Below are 20,839 nucleotides of genomic sequence, written 5' to 3'. Positions count from 1 at the left end.
TATCTTTGTTGCCTGAGCTAACGTCCACAGTAAATAGCTAGGTTTACTTAGCCTCTCATTCCATCCTGTTCACTAATTATAAAGCTCTTTAAAACAATACTTCATATGAGCTTAATCTTCTTTTTCCACTAACTCACTATCTGTACCATATAAGTTTGGTTCTGAACAATAAATCATTCTAGATTAATTTCACTGCTGTATTAGGTTGCCTTAGAGAAATTGGGTAATCACATTACTAGTAGTGATACAAACTAATTATTTCTTATATCTGTATCTTGTGTTCCTTTACTGGATATTCCTTACAATAACTGAGATAAGGGGGCAGTCTGCAGAGGCTTAGATACAGGGTAATCACAGAGGTAAAAAGTATATTAATATAACTGAGATAAGGGGCAGTCTGCTGAGGCTTAGATTCAAGGTAATCACAAAGGTAAAAATTTTATTAATATAACTGAGATAAGGGGGCAGTCTGCAGAGGCATAGATACAGGGTAATCACAGAGGTAAAAAGTATATTGATATAACTGAGAAAGGGGCAGTCTGCAGAGGCTTAGATACAGGGTAATCACAGAGGTAAAAAGTATATTAATATAACTGAGATAAGGGGCAGTCTGCAGAGGCTTGGATACAGGGTAATTACAGAGGTAAAACGTGTATTATCATAACTGTGTTGGTCATGCAAAACTGGGGAATGGGTAATAAATAGATTATCTATTAATAAAAATTCTGGTGTAGACTGTCCCTTTAAACGATAACTCACTGACTTGGCTTTCTATGCATTTTCTCTATAGGAAAGGCCTACACTTTTACAGGGACATTTAACACTAAATATACTACTTCATACAGTACAGAACTACACAAATAATAGCAATATAACAAGAAAGGGCACCTCAGGTGCAATTAAGTAAAGCAAATGACAAATAGCACTGGTGGTAGATTAGTAATACTCACAAAAGGAATGCGCCCAGAATACGGCAAATCGAGCAGGAGAGACTATTTTACAGCCGACCAGCTGACTGATCCTCGGTATCCGAGATCTGTATCAAAGTTTACTACTTACTGTTGTAACATTTCAGGTTATTCACTGAACATGAACTGCTTACATTTCAATAAAAACTGGAAAATACAGACGTATAACTGTGGACTAGCAGTGAGCTACTGTAGTGGTTAAACACAATGTTGCAGGGTCACACGTTTGCAGTCTGAAGTATGCGCTTCTCTCTCTTTAGAGAATTGGACAAGAAGGCAAATAAATGACCTATACTGCACATAATTAAACAGTTTATGGTGAATGCAAATTGAGTCTGTTGTCTCTTTGTATGGGGGGCCAGGGGATAAATTACTCTCATTTCTCATTAGTAAAGCAAATACAGAGAGAAACAGAGGTGAGACAATGAGAGTTATACAATAGCAAATAGCAACATTAGGGACTTAATGATAGGGACGCGCTATTATGCCGGAAGCAGCAGCTACAGATGATTTATTAAGACAAACCGACCTAAGTCACCGGCATCACATGACGTACAGTTCAAGTTAACGCTGATGCATCTGACCAAGCTGCAGAGGAACAGGAAAGGACTGAAATGGTTTTAGCTGATTAAATTGCTGTTTAGCAGTAAGTAGCTGCCTATGTTATATTCTGCATGTACAGAGCTGTTTAGCAGTAAGTAGCTGCCTATGTTATATTCTGCATGTACAGAGCTGTTTAGCAGTAAGTAGCTGCCTATGTTATATTCTGCATGTACAGAGCTGTTTAGCAGTAAGTAGCTGCCTATGTTATATTCTGCATGTACAGAGCTGTTTAGCAGTAAGTAGCTGCCTATGTTATATTCTGCATGTACAGACCTGTTTAGCAGTAAGTAGCTGCCTATGTTATATTCTGCATGTACAGAGCTGTTTAGCAGTAAGTAGCTGCCTATGTTATATCCTGCATGTACAGAACTGTTTAGCAGTAAGTAGCTGCCTATATTATATTCTGCATGTACAGAGCTGTTTAGCAGTAAGTAGCTGCCTATATTATATTCTGCATGTACAGAGATGTTTAGCAGTAAGTAGCTACCTATGTTATATTCTGCATGTACAGAACTGGTCAGCAGTACGTAGCTGCCTATGTTATATTCTGCATGTACAGAGCTGTTTAGCAGTAGGTAGCTGCCTATATTATATTCTGCATGTACAGAACTGTTTAGCAGTAAGTAGCTGCCTATGTTATATTCTGCATGTACAGAGCTGTTTAGCAGTAGGTAGCTGCTTATGTTATATTCTGCATGTACAGAGCTGTTTAGCAGTAGGTAGCTGCTTATGTTATATTCTGCATGTACAGAGCTGTTTAGCAGTAGGTAGCTGCCTATATTATATTCTGCATGTACAGAACTGTTTAGCAGTAAGTAGCTGCCTATGTTATATTCTGCATGTATAGAGCTGTTTAGCAGTAAGTAGCTGCCTATGTTATATTCTGCATGTACAGAGCTGTTTAGCAGTAAGTAGCTGCCTATGTTATATTCTGCATGTACAGAACTGTTTAGCATTAAGCAGCTGCCTATGTTATATTCTGCATGTACAGAACTGTTTAGCAGTAAGTAGCTGCCTATGTTATATTCTGCATGTACAGAGCTGTTTAGCAGTAAGTAGCTGCCTATGTTATATTCTGCATGTACAGAGCTGTTTAGCAGTAAGTAGCTGCCTATGTTATATTCTGCATGTACAGAGCTGTTTAGCAGTAGGTAGCTGCCTATATTATATTCTGCATGTATAGAGCTGTTTAGCAGTAAGTAGCTGCCTATGTTATATTCTGCATGTACAGAGCTGTTTAGCAGTAAGTAGCTGCCTATGTTATTTTCTGCATGTACAGAGATGGTCAGCATTAGGTAGATGCCTATTTTATATTCTGCATGTACAGAACTGTTTAGCAGTACGTAGCTGCCTATGTTATATTCTGCATATACAGAGCTGTTTAGCAGTAGGTAGCTGCCTATGTTATATTCTGCATTTACAGAGCTGTTTAGCAGTAGGTAGCTGCCTATGTTGTATTCTACATGTACAGAGCTGTTTAGCAGTAAGTAGCTGCCTATATTATATTCTGCATGTACAGAGCTGTTTAGCAGTAGGTAGCTGCATATGTTATATTCTGCATGTACAGAGCTGTTTAGCAGTAGGTAGCTGCCTATGTTATATTCTGCATGTACAGAGCTGTTTAGCAGTAAGTAGCTGCCTATATTATATTCTGCATGTACAGAGCTGTTTAGCAGTAGGTAGCTGCCTATGTTATATTCTGCATGTACAGAGCTGTTTAGCAATAGGTAGCTGCCTATGTTATATTCTGCATGTACAGAGCTGTTTAGCAGTAAGTAGCTGTCTATGCTATATTCTGCATGTACAGAGCTGTTTAGCAGTAGGTAGCTGCCTATGTTATATTCTGCATGTACAGAACTGTTTAGCAGTAAGTAGCTGCCTATGTTATATTCTGCATGTACAGAACTGTTTAGCAGTAAGTAGCTGCCTATGTTATATTCTGCATGTACAGAGCTGTTTAGCTAGCAGTAAGTAGCTGCCTATATTATATTCTGCATGTACAGAGCTGTTTAGCAGTAAGTAGCTGCCTATGTTATATTCTGCATGTACAGAGCTGTTTAGCAGTAGGTAGCTGCCTATGTTATTTTCTGCATGTACAGAGCTGTTTAGCTAGCAGTAAGTAGCTGCCTATGTTATATTCTGCATGTACAGAGCTGTTTAGCAGTAAGTATCTGCCTATGTTATATTATGCATGTACAGAGCTGTTTAGCAGTAGGTAGCTGCCTATGCTATATTCTGCATGTACAGAGCTGTTTAGCAGTAGGTAGCTGCCTATGTTATTTTCTGCATGTACAGAGCTGTTTAGCTAGCAGTAAGTAGCTGCCTATGTTATATTCTGCATGTACAGAGCTGTTTAGCAGTAAGTATCTGCCTATGTTATATTCTGCATGTACAGAGCTGTTTAGCAGTAGGTAGCTGCCTATGTTATATTCTGCATATGATGTACAGAGCTGTTTAGCAGTAGGTAGCTGCCTGTGTTATATTCTGCGTTTACAGAGCTGTTTAGCAGTAGGTAGCTGCCTATGTTATATTCTGCATGAACAGAGCTGTTTAGCAGTAAGTAACTGCCTATGTTATATTCTGCATGTACAAAGCTGTTTAGCAGTAAGTTGCTGACTATGTTATATTCTGCATGTACAGAGCTGTTTAGCAGTAAGTAGCTGACTATGTTATATTCTGCATGTACAGAGCTGTTTAGCAGTAAGTAGCTGCCTATGTTATATTCTGCATATGATGTACAGAGCTGTTTAGCAGTAGGTAGCTGCCTATGTTATATTCTGCATATGATGTACAGAGCTTTTTAGCAGTAGGTATCTGCCTATGTTATATTCTGCATATGATGTACAGAGCTGTTTAGCAGTAGGTAGCTGCCTATGTTATATTCTGCATGTACAGAGCTGTTTAGCAGTAAGTAGTTGCCTATGTTATATTCTGCATGTACAGAGCTGGCCAGCAGTAAGTAGCTGCCTATGTTATATTCTGCATGTACAGAGCTCTTTAGCAGTAAGTAACTGCCTATGTTATATTCTGCATGTACAGAGCTGTTTAGCAGTAAGTAGCTGCCTATGTTATATTCTGCATATGATGTACAGAGCTGTTTAGCAATAGGTAGCTGCCTATGTTATATTCTGCATATGATGTACAGAGCTGTTTAGCAGTAGGTAGCTGCCTATGTTATATTCTGCATATGATGTACAGAGCTGTTTAGCAGTAGGCAGCTGCCTATGTTATATTCTGCATGTACATAGCTGTTTAGCAGTAAGAAGTTGCCTATGTTATATTCTGCATGTACAGAGCTGTTTAGCAGTAAGTAACTGCCTATGTTATATTCTGCATTTACAGAGCTGTTTAGCAGTAAGTAACTGCCTATGTTATATTCTGCATGTACAGAGCTGTTTAGCAGTAAGTAACTGCCTATGTTATATTCTGCATGTACAGAGCTGTTTAGCAGTAGGTAGCTGCCTATGTTATATTCTGCATATGATGTAGAGCTGTTTAGCAGTAGGTAGCTGCCTATGTTATATTCTGCGTGTACAGAGCTGTTTAGCAGTAGGTAGCTGCCTATGTTATATTCTGCATGTACAGAGCTGTTCAGCAGTAAGTAGCTGCCTATGTTATATTCTGCATGTACAGAGCTGTTTAGCAGTAGGTAGCTGCCTATGTTATATTCTGCATGTACAGCACTGGTCAGCAGTAGGTAGCTGCCTATCATATATATTCTGCGTGTACTGAGCTGGTCAGCAGTAAGTAGCTGCCTATGTTATATTATGTGTCTACTGAGCTGGTTAGCAGTAAGTAGCTGCCTATGTTATATTCTGCATGTACTGAGCTGGTTAGCAGTAAGTAGCTGCCTATGCTATATTCTGCGTGAACTGAGCTGGTTAGCAGTAAGTAGCTGCCTATGTTATATTCTGCATGTACAGAGCTGGTCAGCAGTAAGTAGCTGCCTATGTTATATTCTGCATGTACAGAGCTGTTTAGCAGTAAGTAACTGCCTATGTTATATTCTGCATGTACAGAGCTGTTTAGCAGTAAGTAGCTGCCTATGTTATATTCTGCATGTACAGAGCTGTTTAGCAGTAGGTAGCTGCCTATGTTATATTCTGCATGTACAGAACTGGTCAGCAGTAGGTAGCTGCCTATGTTATATTCTGCATGTACTGAGCTGGTCAGCAGTAAGTAGCTGCCTATGTTATATTCTGCATATGATGTAGAGCTGTTTAGCAGTAGGTAGCTGCCTATGTTATATTCTGCGTGTACAGAGCTGTTTAGCAGTAGGTAGCTGCCTATGTTATATTCTGCATGTACAGAGCTGTTTAGCAGTAAGTAGCTGCCTATGTTATATTCTGCATGTACAGAGCTGTTTAACAGTAGGTAGCTGCCTATGTTATATTCTGCATGTACAGAACTGGTCAGCAGTAGGTAGCTGCCTATGTTATATTCTGCGTGTACTGAGCTGGTCAGCAGTAGGTAGCTGCCTATGTTATATTCTGCATGTACAGAGCTGTTTAGCAGTAAGTAGCTGCCTATGTTATATTCTGCATGTACAGAGCTGTTTAGCAGTAGGTAGCTGCCTATGTTATATTCTGCATGTACAGAACTGGTCAGCAGTAGGTAGCTGCCTATGTTATATTCTGCGTGTACTGAGCTGGTCAGCAGTAAGTAGCTGCCTATGTTATATTCTGCGTGTACTGAGCTGGTTAGCAGTAAGTAGCTGCCTATGTTATATTCTGCGTGTACTGAGCTGGTTAGCAGTAAGTGGCTGCCTATGTTATATCCTGCATGTACTGAGCTTGTTAGCAGTAAGTAGCTGCCTATGTTATATCCTGCATGTACTGAGCTGGTTACATCAACATAACTAATGAACAGCCTGTTCATAGCTAATTTGCAGTAGGAATATAGGTAGCTTTATCATATTCTATATGGACAGGGCTAATCAGCAGCAGCTAAGGTTAAGCAGGTAATTATGTAATGTTCTACAAGACAGGGCTAATCAGCAGAAGGTGGTAGATGAATATGTCATATGCTGCATTCACAGGGCTAAACAGCTGCAGTTATATAAGTAGGGGAATATGTAATCAGTTGTATTAAGCATAAGCAGCAGGCAGGTATAGGTCATTTTCTGCATGGACAGAGATAATCAGCAACAGGTAGGTAGGTGACTATATCATATTTTGCAGCAGTCAGGTAGGTGGCTGTTATATTCTGTCACCACAGGGCTACTTAGCCATACGTAGGTAGTTGATGTTCAGGGCTAAACAACAGCAGCTAGGTTGGGTGATATTCTAGGGTTGGTCAGCAGTAGGTAGCTGCCCATGTCATGTTTCCCTGGGTATGCAGCTGAGGGTGTATCCATAGCAATGTGAGGGGAGCAGCAGAGGGGGAAGCTTGCAGACCCCATCCTTCAGGTTGGAACTCTGCGCTGACTGGTGACTCAGAGTAAGGGGGGCGCTCAGAGAGGAGCAGAGATGGGAGCACTCACCATCTGTATCTGCTGCTGCTGCTGGTGCTGATGCTGGGAGCTTAGAGCTGGCTCAGGATGTGCACATGGAGAAATCTTACAGCTCACTCTGTGCTTGAATGGATTTACTACAGACACTGTGCAATAACTGATATCAGCCTGCAGCTCAGATTGCCTCTGATTTAGAATGAATGTTACATATTTGCAACTCATTTACTCAGTCTTAGAGGTTATATCTACCTGCTCTACCCCGGATGTCACTACTGGGTTTTGCCCACAAAGTTTAAAGGACCCTTTTACCCCAGACCACTGGGATGTGCTAAGGATTCTGGAGTTCTAAGTCTGTGGATGACAGAGAATGTGGAATTTGCTATTTGGCTCTGCTTTTATCAGTTTGTGTTATTACTGAGGATCCTACAGATCACACAGACAGGGATCTAGTCACATATCTGGTGTCTGGGGATCAGTTACAGCCCGTTGTTGGGTCACCAGCATCATGGAAGGTGAGAAGAAATAAGGAATCTATTCCTCTGTGCTCTGGTTATTATTTTGCAATGTATTTTGTTTGTAGTAGAAGCTGAAGTCAGACAGGAGCCAGCCTGGCACTGGGTATAGGGCACATTAGTCGCCTTGAGGAAATGAGATTTGTCAGAGTGTGTCTGATTTCCTTCTCTGCTGTCCCCAAGTAAGGACATAGCAGGTTCCTGATCGTCCAACGCTGCTGATTTCTTGCAATATAAGTTGTATTAAATGTAATTTATTGTTTCATATCAAATGACAGCTGCACTGACTCTTATCAGTAAAAGGCAGAGATTGTCCCTTTATCCTCTCTGTTTTCCCTGCCCTGCCCTTACCCTCCTCTGTACCCAATGATTTAGCTCAGATGTGGTCAATAGAATGTGATATGTGCATTTATCAAACTTTATAACCATGTTCAACATTTCAGACAAATATGTTTATAATAAGCCATGTCAGAGAAGCAAATGATCACCAGACCATATGTTAGTGCGTAACCCCAGAGGACAAGGGGTGAAGGGGAACTGGGGGACCCTTAGTCTGTACAAGCTAAACCTACCTATAAGTATTTTACCCCCCATACACATTGTATAGAACAGTGAATGTGAGAAAGGCTTCAGCTGGGCAGACTAAGGTTTGTGGGGTAAAATGGAGATCCCCTCCCATGCCCCCTACAAAAGCCACTGGCCCCAAATATATTTACCCATAAGCAGCTCGTATTAAAACCCCCTGCTATGCCGTATGTTGCTACTTTGTTTTCCAGTCAGAATAACAACTTAATAAAAAAACAATGTAAAAAAAAAATCAATCAATAATTAATTGTTGGATAATATTTATTACTTAGGTTTAAACAGCTTCTTCCTCTCTGGTTCCAGCTTCTGTAAAAATAATGTTGATGTTATAAAATGGCAAACAGCGATACCCAGTCTGCCAGGTGTGTGGGGATCACTGATGTCTAGGAACAAAGGGTTAAACAAGGCTGTAAAGCTCCCATTCCAATCAATTACAATTTTATTGCAAACTCCAGGTTTTGTTTTATGTGAATTTGTTTTCCAAATCCCATAAAGGAGAAGCTGACTACAAACCCTTCTGATCACTGGATTGTTGTTAAATTGTTTAGCACAAACATACAAGAAATCAGCAGGTAGTTCCTTCAGAAACCTTCACTAAAGCAGAAGTAACACATGACAGGGGATAATGTGTTTGTACTTTATCACTAATATAAATTCATAATAGTTAAATAGACATCCTGCATGCCCCTGTTTGTTACAACTTGTTATTTTATACCATTATCCATATCTTACTATACTATTAACCCTAGCTTATATCATTAACCCTAGCTTTCTATACTATTAACCCTAGCTTATATCATTAACCCTAGCTTTCTATACTATTAACCCTAGCTTATATCATTAACAATATTTTGTGTCATTAACCCTAGCTTACTATTCTATTAACCCCAGCTTATAGCATTATTCATATCTTATAATTAACCCTAGCTTAAAGCATTAACTCTAGTTTATAGCATTAACCATAGCTTATATAATAATCCCAATCTTATATCATTAACCATAGCTTACTATATACTTTAACTAGTTTATATAATTAACCTTGGCTTATAGCATTATCCCTAGCTTATAGCATTAACCCTAGCTTACTATACTATTAACCCTATCTTAAAATTAAATGAACCGTAGCTTATATAATTAACCATAGTTTATAGCATTAACCCAAGATTACTAATTGCATACATTACATTACATAATTAACCCCAGCATATATCATTAACCCTAGCTTACTATGTAATTAGCTCTATCTTATATCATTAACACTAGCTTACTATATCATTAGCCCTAGCTGAGATCATTAACCCTAGCTTACTATGTAATTAGTTCTATCTTATATCATTAACACTAGCTTACTATATCATTAGCCCTAGCTGATATCATTAACCCTAGCTTACTATGCTATTAACCCTAGCTTATATAATTAACCCTAGCTTACTATATCATTAACCCTAGCTTATATCATTAACCCTAGCTTACTATATAATTAAACCTAGCTTGTATCATTAACCCTAGCTTATATCATTAACCCTAGCTTACTATATAATTAAACCTAGCTTGTATCATTAACCCTAGCTTGTATCATTAACCCTAGCTTATGGGGCTGATCACAATTCTTTAGAAAACCTTATCAAATTATTTAACTACAAAAATCCTCATAGACATTAAAGGGACATGAAAAACAAAAACAAATATGATTCAGATAGAGCATACAATTTTAAAAATGTTCCTTTTTTACTTATATTATCAAAATTTGCTTCATTCCCTTGATATTCTTTGTTGAAGAAGCAGCAATGCACTACTGGAAGCTTTCTGAACACCGGATGAGCCAATAGCATGAGGCATATAAGTGCAACAACCAATCAGAAGCTAATAATCCTACCTAGGCTGCCAAGAAAACAAAACAAATTAGACAACAGAAGTAAATGGAAAAGTTGTTTAAAATTGCTGCTCTAGCTTAATCATGAAAATAAAAAATGTGGGTTTCAAGTCCCTTTTATAGTGATTTGATATGTTTTTTTAAAGGATATGATCAAGCCCTATGTGTTTAACTTTTACAAGAGGAGTTAAACACTATCGCCTAGATTTAGAGTTCTGCGTTAGGGTTAAAAAGCAGCGTTAAAGGGTCCTAACACTGCTTTTTAATGCCCGCTGTTATTTAGAGTGAGGCAGGAAAGGGTCTACCGCTCACTTCCTTTCCGCGACTCCAGGCTACCGCAGATCCCCTTACGTCAATTGCGTATCCTATCTTTTCTATGGGATCTGCCTAACGCTGGTATTAGGAGTCTTGGAAGAAGTGAGCGGTACAGCCTCTACCGACAAGACTCCTACCGCAAAAAATGTCAGTAGTTAAGAGCTTTATGGGCTAACGCCGGAACATAAAGCTCTTAACTACTGTGCTATAAAGTACACTAACACCCATAAACTACCTATGAACCCCTAAGCCGAGGCCCCCCCACATCGCAAATCCTATAATACATTTTTTAACCCCTAATCTGCCACTCCAGACACCGCCGCCACCTACATTACCCTATGAACCCCTAATCTGCTGCCCCTAACATCGCCGACACCTATATAATATTTATTACCCCCTAATCTGCCCCCCCCCCCCAACGTCGCCGCCACCTACCTACACTTATTAACCCCTAATCTGCCAACGGGACCTTGCCGCCACTATAATAAATGTATAAACCCCTAAACCTAAGTCTAACCCTAACCCTAACACCCCCTAACTTAAATATAATTTAAATTAATATAAATAAATTTACTATCATTAAATAAATTATTCCTATTTAAAACTAAATACTTACCTATAAAATAAACCCTAATATAGCTACAATATAACTAATAGTTACATTGTAGCAATTTTAGGATTTATACTTATTTTACAGGCAACTTTGTATTTATTTTAACTAGGTACAATAGCTATTAAATAGTTAATAACTATTTAATAGCTACCTAGTTAAAATAATTACAAAATTACCTGTAAAATAAACCCTAACCTAAGTTACAAATACACCTAACACTACACTATCAATAAATTAATTAAATAAACTACAATTAGCTAAACTAAAATACAATTAAATAAACTAATCTATAATACAAAAACAAACAATAAATTACAGAAAACAAGAAGTTTAAACTAATTACACCTAATCTAAGCCCACTAATAAAATTAAAAAGCCCCCCAAAATAATAAAATGCCCTACCCTATTCTAAATTACAAAGTAATCAGCTCTTTTACCAGCCCTTAAAAGGGCTTTTTGCGGGGCATTGCCCCAAAGTAATCAGCTCTTTTACCTATAAAAAAAATACAACCCTCCCAACATTAAAACCCACCACCCACATACCCCTACTCTAACCCACCCAAACCCCCCTTAAATAAACCTAACACTACCCCCCTGAAGATCTACCTACCTTGAGTCGTCTTCACCCAGCCGAGCCAAATTCTTCATCCAAGTGGAGCAAGAAGAGGTCCTCCATCCGGTAGACGTCTTCATCCAAGCAGGCCAGAAGAGGTCTTCCATCCAAGCGGCATCTTCTATCTTCATCCATCCGGAGCGGAGCGGCAGCATCCTGAAGACCTCCGACGCGGAACATCCATCCTGCCCGACGACTGAACGACGAATGATGGTTCCTTTAAATGACGTTATCCAAGATGGCGTTCCTCGAATTCCGATTGGCTGATAGTATTCTATCAACCAATCAGAATTAAGGTAGGAAAATTCTGATTGGCTGATTCAATCAGCCAATCAGATTGAAGTTCAATCTAATTGACTGATCCAATCAGCCAATCGGATTAACCTCGCATTCTATTGGCTGATCGGAACAGCCATTAGAATGCAAGGTCAATTTGATTGGCTGATTGAATCAGCCAATCAGAATTTTCCTACCTTAATTCTGATTGTCTGATAGAATCCTATCAGCCAATCGGTATTTGAGGGATGCCATCTTGGATGACGTCATTTAAAGGAACCGTCATTCGTCGTTCAGTCATCGGCCAGGATTCATGTTCCGCTTCGGAGGTCTTCAGGATGCTGCCGCTCCGCTCCGGATGGATGAAGATAGAAGATACCGCTTGGATGAACACTTCAATCGGATGGAAGACCTCTTCTGCCCCGCTTGGATGAAGACTTCTACTGGATGGAGGACCTCTTCTTGGATGAAGAATTCGGCTCGGTTGGGTGAAGATGACTCAAGGTAGGGAGATCTTCAGGGGGTTAGTGTTAGGTTTTTTTAAGGGGGATTTGGTTGGGTTTTAGAGTAGGGATGTGTGGGTGGTGGGATGTAATGTTGGGGGGTTGTATTTTTTTTACAGGTAAAAGAGCTGATTACTTTGGGGCAATGCCCCGCAAAAAGCCCTTTTAAGCACTGGTAAAAGAGCTGATTACTTTGTAATTTAGAATAGGGTAGGGCATTTTATTATTTTGGGGGGATTTTTTATTTTATTAGGGGCTTAGATTAGGTGTAATTATCTTAAACTTCTTGTAATATTTTTTTATTTTTTGTAATTTAGTGTTTGTTTGTTTTTGTATTATAGATTAGTTTATTTAAGTGTATTTTAGTTTAGCTAATTGTAGGTAATTTATTTAATTAGTTTAATGATAGTGTAGTGTTAGGTGTATTTGTAACTTAGGTTAGGATTTATTTTACAGGTAATTTTGTAATTATTTTAACTAGGTAGCTATTAAATAGTTAATAGCTATTTAATAGCTATTGTACCTAGTTAAAATAAATACAAAGTTGCCTGTAAAATATATATAAATCCTAAAATAGCTACAATGTAACTATTAGAAATATTGTAGCTATATTGGGGTTTATTTTATAGGTAAGTATTTAGTTTTAAATAGGATTAATTTATTTAATTATAGTAATTTTATTTTGTTTTATTTAAATTATATTTAATTTAGGGGGGTGTTAGGGTTAGACTTAGGTTTAGGGGTTAATAACTTTATTATAGTAGCTGCGACGTTGGGGGCGGGAGATTAGGGGTTAATAATTGTAGGTAGGTGGCGGCGATGTTAGGGAGGGCAGATTAGGGGTTAATACAATTTATTATAGTGCTTTAGAGGTGGGAGTGCGGCAGTTTAGGGGTTAATACATTTATTAAAGTGGCGGCGAGGTCTGGTCGGCAGATTAGGGTTTAATAAGTGTAGGTAGGTGGTGGCGACGTTGGGGGGGGCAGATTAGGGGGTAATAAATATAATATAGGTGTCGGCGATGTTAGGGTAAGTAGATTAGGGGTTCATAAGGATAATGTAGGTGGCGGCGGTGTCCATAGCGGCAGATTAGGGGTTAATAATATAATGTAGGTGTCAGCGAAAGTGGGAGCAGCAGATTAGGGGTTAATACGTGTAAGTTTAGGGGTGTTTAGACTTGGGGTTCATGTTAGGGTGTTAGGTGTAGACTTAGAAAGTGTTTCCCCATAGGAAACAATGGGGCTGTGTTAGGAGCTGAACGCTGCATTTTTGCAGGTGTTAGGTTTTTTTTCAGCCGGCTCAGCCCCATTGTTTCATATGGGGATATCGTGTATGAGCACGTTTTTCCAGCTTACCGCTTCCGTAGGCAACGCTGGTATTGAGGGTTGAAGTGGAGCTAAATTATGCTCAACGCTCCCTTTTCTGAGGCTAACACAGCCATTCAGACAACTCGTAATACCAGCGTTGTCTTAAGGGTGCGCTATAAAAAAAGGAGCGTTAGCACCGCGGGTCTTTACCGACAAAACTCTAAATCTAGGCGAAAGGTAATTGGAGCTCCCGAGTAAGAAAATACCAGTGATTGAATGCTGAACAGGACAAAAAGCTGTAGCAAATTAGAAAATTCAATTTCTGCATTAGTGTCCCTTTAAAAATGTATAACAGTCTGAGTGATTTAATAATTATTATTTAATACATCCAAACCTTTTATTGCAGCCAGAATAAAGAGTATGATGATCATATTTAGTTGTATACAAGGCGCAGAGTTTAAATGTTTGATCTGAGTAAAATATTTTGTTGTTAAACCACCAAAGCTTTCTGTTTGCTAACATGAAGTGTCTGTACAAAAGCTTTATCTGCAACAAGAAATGCCACTCAACCTAAATTAGGGTTTCTAAGACATTAAGGATGTTGAATTATACAGTAAAAATCTGCTGCCAAACCCTGCTTGAAAAAGGATGGATTGGAATAATACTTTACAGAAAGTATTAGTGAACCAATGTAGCGTGAAGCCACTTGAATGGTGCACAACAAATAGGTTTGCTAATGGTTTTCTGAAGATTAGCAATAAATACACAATGTGAAGCACTTGTTGCTGGAGAGACAATACACAGTACATGTGCTGGGATTTAAATGTGTCCTCTGCTCTTCCTTCTGGTTGCTGAATAGAACATTACAGGGATTCATTCAGCTGGTGCTTATAGAAGTAGGGTACCATATTGCCACTTTAAAAAGGGACACATATGAAAAATACATATGTCAGGGTTCTTATGTAAAACATTTCTTTAATCAGCCCTGAAAACAGCCCTGACATATGTATTTTTCATATGTGTCCCTTTTTAAAGCGGCAATATGGTCACCCAATATAGAAGGAACCCTACATTATTTATCCTGTGTCACATTTACTGCAGTTTTACAATTATCTGACTAAGATGTTGATAGACAATGAGACAACAGGTGAAATAAATCTGACAAGTGTATTCAATGTTCTTTTCCTCCTTGATCAATGAATTCAATAACTGCAGTTTAGGCTTGTGTCCTCCGTGTTATGGGCGATTTTCAGCCAGATCTCTAATTGCGACACAGAGCTGAGCATCACTAGGAATGGGGATTACATATTTAGTGCCTGATGCTGGATTTTACCTGCACTTTAAAAAAGAAAAAAAAAGATTATTTTGATAACTATTGAGAGAAACCTGAATCCATTAAGGGGTCAAACCATGTTCATGATTCAAAATAATGCCTAAAATCTTTGTTTCCATCTGTCATATTCACTTGTTTGCTAAACATATTTATGGGAACATTGAAGCACAGGGTTGGCTCCAGAATGAATGAAATGAGGGGGGGGGGCATTTTTTTTCACAAAGGGGCACGCATTTACAAAGCATGTATAAGAGTCAAAATAAGAGCAGACCTACATATTCTGCAGGAAAGCGTAGCTTCTGGCTGGCTTATCCCCCACTATTAACATTTTCAGCCACACTCCTAGGTCTGGTAATAGACAATGAAGTGGTGTTGTATTTTACTTTCCTCTTGTTGCAACTTTCAACAAATACATCCCATTTCTTCCCTCACATTTTCCTCATTCGAAACCCACATGATTTGTTTAATCTCTCCTCTTTCTATACGTGTTGCATTCATATACCGCCCCCCTGGCTCCTCAACTCAATTTCTAGATCACTTTGCTGCCTGGCTACCTTATTTCCTTTCCTCAGACACCCCTGCCCTCATTCTTGGAGACTTCAACATCCCTCTTGACAATCCCACTGCTTCATCTGCAAAACAACTTTTGCAACTCACTGTCACAATGGACTCATTCTCCCACTCACAAAGACGGTCACTCCCTTGACCTGATTTTTAGCTATCGATGCACTCTCTCAAACTTCACAAACTCACCTTTTACTCTTTCTGACCACCATCTCCTCACTTGCAACATAACATCCCTCCCTACAACTCTCCATCCTCCTACTCCTCACACCAAACTTCACAGAAGCATTATGTCAGTAGATCAGCAACAGCTTGCTAATTCCCTCAAACCTCTCCTCTCATCCTTCTCCTCCTTTTCCTGCCCTGACCAATCTATCTGCCACTATAACTCCACCCTTACATCCATCCTTGACAATCTGGCCCCTCTTACCATAGCTCGGAAATCACACACTCATCCTCAGCCCTGGCATACTCCTCTCACACGGTACCTACGCAGATGTTCCCGTACTGCTGAGTGACACTGGAGAAAATCTCGGAGTTCAGCTGATTTTCTTCATTACAAATTAATCTTGAACTCCTACTACTTTACCCTTAATCTCTATAAGCAGCATTACTTCTCTTCTCTTATCTCTAATATTTCTTCAAACCCAAAACGTCTATACTCTTCTTTCAATACTCTTCTCCGCCCACCCCCACCTCCTAATACAACTTCTTTGCTAGCCACTTCAATAACAAAATTTACTCCATCAGAAACAAAATCAGCTTTCAACATAATTCCATTCTCTCACCCCCTTAAACTCTCACAACCAACCACAACCCAAATAGCCATAAACTTAGATCTTTCTCCCCTGTTACTGAGGAAGAAGTTTTGGCACTTATACTGCGCTCCCACCTCACTACCTGTCCCATTGACCCTATCCCCTCACAGCTACTTCCCTCCCTCTCTTCTACCCTTAACACACATACTCACACACATTTTCAACCTCTCCCTCAGCACCGGTATATTTCCCTCATCTCTGAAACATGCACTAGTCACACCTATCCTCAAAAAACCTTCCCTTGATCCAACTACCACCCTATTTCCCTCCTCCCTCTTGCCTCAAAGATTCTCGAAAAACTAGTACATGCACGCCTATCCCATTTCCTTACATTAAAATCCCTCCTTAAACCACTGCAATCTGGATTTCGTCCCCATCACTCCACAGAGACAGCAATCTTTAAGGTTACCAACAACCTACTTACAGCAAAATCAAAAGGCCTCTTCTCTCTGCTTCTCCTCCTTGATCTGTCCACAGCCTTTGATACTGTTGACCACCCTCTTTTGCTCCAAACCCTCCAATCCTTCGGCATCTGTGACACAGCCCTCTCGTGGTTCTCTTCCTACCTGTCAAACTGTACCTTTAGTGTAGACTTCTCTGGGGCCTTCTCTACCCCATCACCACTTTCTGTTGAGGTACCGCAAGGCTCTGTTCTCAGTCCCCTTCTCTTCTCAATCTACACGTCATCATTAGGTTTACTAATAAAGTCCCATGTTTCCAAATATCATTTGTATTCCAACGACACCCAAATCTACTTCTCTGCACCAGACCTATCTCCTTCCTTGTTAACCCGTGTCACTAACTGTCTTGCTCACATCTCTTCCTGGCTGTCCTCTCACTACCTCAAACTAAATCTCTCCAAAACTGAGCTCCTTATTTTCCCCCCTTCATCCAAAATCTCCACCCCAATCTCTCTATAACTGTCGACAACTCCATCATTACCCCTATCGCACATGCCCGATGCCTTGAGGTCACATTTGACTGAGATCTTTCTTTCACTCCTCACATTCAATCCTTGGCTAAAGCCTGCTGCTTCCACCTTAAAAAAATCTCTAAAATTAGACATTTCCTTACACAAGACACAACTAAGATTTGAATCCACTCTCTCATCCTTTCCCGCCTCGATTATTGCAACTCTGTCCTCTCTGGTCTCTCCAGCTGCCGCCTAGCTCCTTTACAATCCATAATGAATGCCTCTGTCAGGCTCATCTTCCTTACACGTCGCTCTTCATCTGCTGCACCTCTCTGCCAATCCCTTCACTGGCTTCCTCTTGCCTCTAGGATTAAACACAAAATTCTAACTCTGACATACAAAGCCCTCAACTGCACTGCTCCCTCTATATCTCAGACCTTGTCTCCAGATACTCTCCCTCCCATCCCCTTCACTCTGCTCATGACCTCCTACTCTCTGCCTCTCTTGTTACCTCATCACACTCCCATTAACAGTTCTTCTCCAGACTGGCTCCCATCTTGTGGAACTCTCTGCCTCGCTCCACAAGACTCTCCCGAAGTTTTGAAAGCTTTAAGTGCTCCCTAAAGACTCTACTGTTCAGGGATGCACACAACCTACACTAACCTTTCTTTATACCAGTTCTTTTCCTCCATTGCTATCCCCTGAACCCCCTTAGCATGTAAGCCTAAGAGTCCAGCTGTTTGTAGATCACCTTCTTAAGAGCTGACTACAACAGTGTGACTCTTGGCAGGGCCCTCTACCCATTTGATCCCTATTGTTATGGTTGCCTCCAGGCTGGCTGGAAGTTGGACCGTAGAAAAGGATGCTCCTAGCGCTCACCAAAGAAACATCAGCACCGTAGTCAGCAATCCCTGTAGCTATATAAGCTGTCCCCTACAAACATGAGTCAAAGCTGCAAGTTAGAGGGTCACAATAGGTCTGATGTGCTGGACACACAGCCTGCTTTTTATTTAGGTTACATGCAAACAGGACACTCTCAGGGGGAGGCATAAAATCCCCCATCACACATTTGATATTAGATAGAGAGACACTCCCTTTGACAGGCCACAACTTTGCTTCAGCAGATAACAAGTTACACACAATAACACAATGCAGTCCACCTTATCACTAGCAGTCTGATTAGACAATGGTAAGGTTTATCACTAAACCTAATTAGAGCTGATCCCAGCAAACTTGTATTTAGAATTGAACAAAATTAACTCTTAATGGCACACAATGAAACTGAACCAAGTGGGAGAAAGCCAGGGACAAGTCATTTCACAGGTCTGGGGACATAGTCTTAAAGGGGCATTGTTCACCAAAGTCACAATATGTCCCCAGACGGTTCTTAAAGGGACATACACACCCAATAAAAGTTAATATGCTCTCAGGGGCACAATCTTCCAGGGGCCATAGTCATGAGGAAGGAGGCTGGCAAATAGGCTTCTCCAAAATCCAGGGAAGCAGGGCAATTTTCCATTTAAAGGGCCAGTTACAAATAGCAGTTTGTAACATATCTCCCCTTTTGGAGGGAGACTAACCAGGCACCTGACCTTCTGTCGGTCAGTGCCTAAGTTAGTCTCGTAACCCACCCACAAATAAACATTAGCAGCAAAGTAGCCCCCCCACAATAAGTAGTACTGGCCTGTAGGTTCCAGGTTGTAGGATGAAAGTGTAGCATCCTCTGCCTTCCTGGCGCAGCTGGGCAAATAGCTGGTGGTACTTGGGGGGCAGAGGCCAGCGGCACTCTGCCCTGGTGCCAGCGCTTCTGCTGGGGTGAGGGGTTTGCAGGCCAGCCGCTGGGGAATGGAGCCTGGGCTCCCAATTCCCTGCATATTCCTCTGCTGCTGGGGGACAGGACCAACTGTCTCTGCCCCCTGTAACTCAGCCTGCCACTGGGGAATGGAGTCTGGGCTCCCAATTCCCTGCAATTCACTCTGCTGCTGGGGGACAGGAGCAACTGTCTCTGCCCCCTGTGCTGTAAGTGCAGAGACCACGGTCCCATCTGCACGGTTGTGGGGCTTACTGTCTCCCCCTGGTGCATTAAGCTGCCCCTGGGGAGAGGGGGTAACAAGCTCCTCTCCCATACATACTTCCAGCCGCTGGGGAATGGAGTCTGGGCTCACAATTCCCTGCATATTCCTCTGCTGCTGGGGGACAGGACCAACTGTCTCTGCCCCCTGTAACTCAGCCTTCCGCTGGGGAATAGAGTCTGGGCTCCCAATTCCCTGCATATTCCTCTGCTGCTGGGGGACAGGACCAACTGTCTCTGCCCCCTGTAACTCAGCCTGCCGCTGGGGAATGGAGTCTGGGCTCCCAATTCCCTGCAATTCACTCTGCTGCTGGGGGACAGGACCAACTGTCTCTGCCCCCTGTAACTCAGCCTGCCGCTGGGGAATGGAATCTGGGCTCCCAATTCCCTGCATATTCCTCTGCTGCTGGGGGACAGGACCAACTGTCTCTGCCCCCTGTAACTCAGCCTGCCGCTGGGGAATGGAGTCTGGGCTCCCAATTCCCTGCATATTCCTCTGCTGCTGGGGGACAGGACCAACTGTCTCTGCCCCCTGTGCTGTAAGTGCAGAGACCACGGTCCCATCTGCATGGTTGTGGGGCTTACTGTCTCCCCCTGGTGCGTTAAGCTGCCGCTGGGGAGAGGGGGTAACAAGCTCCTCTCCCATACATACTTCCAGCCGCTGGGGAATGGAGTCTGGGCTCACAATTCCCTGCATATTCCTCTGCTGCTGGGGGACAGGACCAACTGTCTCTGCCCCCTGTAACTCAGCCTGCCGCTGGGGAATGGAGTCTGGGCTCCCAATTCCCTGCATATTCCTCTGCTGCTGGGGGACAGGACCAACTGTCTCTGCCCCCTGTAACTCAGCCTGCCGCTGGGGAATGGAGTCTGGGCTCCCAATTCCCTGCATATTCCTCTGCTGCTGGGGGACAGGACCAACTGTCTCTGCCCCCTGTAACTCATTTTCTCGCTGGAGAGCAGGTGTCCATACCCCCAAACTTCACAGTTGGCGCTCAAAGGCTCGTGCCGCTTCGTTCTCAGTAGCCAATTTTCGGATGATTCGACTGACTACCTCCTGCGCAGGGTCTGGACCATATCGGACTAGCCGCCTCTTTACCTCTGGAACGAAATCAGCGCCCTCATAGCGACAGATCAGGTTGAGGTGCTCTTCACAGGGTTCTGACCAGTGTCTTGTCAGCTCCATGCTGCTGTAGGTAGGGACGCTGCGCAGTGGCTAGCGTTGCCCTCAATAACTCTCCTATGATACCAGTGCTGTTGTGGTGCGGCTCCTTGCGCTAGGACGCTATCCCACCACTGCCGCCAAATGTTACGGTTGCCTCCAGGCTGGCTGGAAGTTGGACCGTAGAAAGGGATGCTCCTAGCGCTCACCAAAGAATCATCAGCACCGTAGTCAGCAATCCCTGAAGTGATAAAAGCTGTCCCCTACAAACATGAGTCAAAGCTGCAAGTTAGAGGGTCAAAAAAAGGTCTGATGTACTGGACACACAGCCTGCTTTTTATTGAGGTTACATGCAAAAAGG

The sequence above is a fragment of the Bombina bombina genome, chromosome 9 (genome assembly GCF_027579735.1).
Source record: "Bombina bombina isolate aBomBom1 chromosome 9, aBomBom1.pri, whole genome shotgun sequence".
Lineage (NCBI taxonomy): Eukaryota > Metazoa > Chordata > Amphibia > Anura > Bombinatoridae > Bombina > Bombina bombina.
This window is presented reverse-complemented; position numbering follows the sequence as displayed.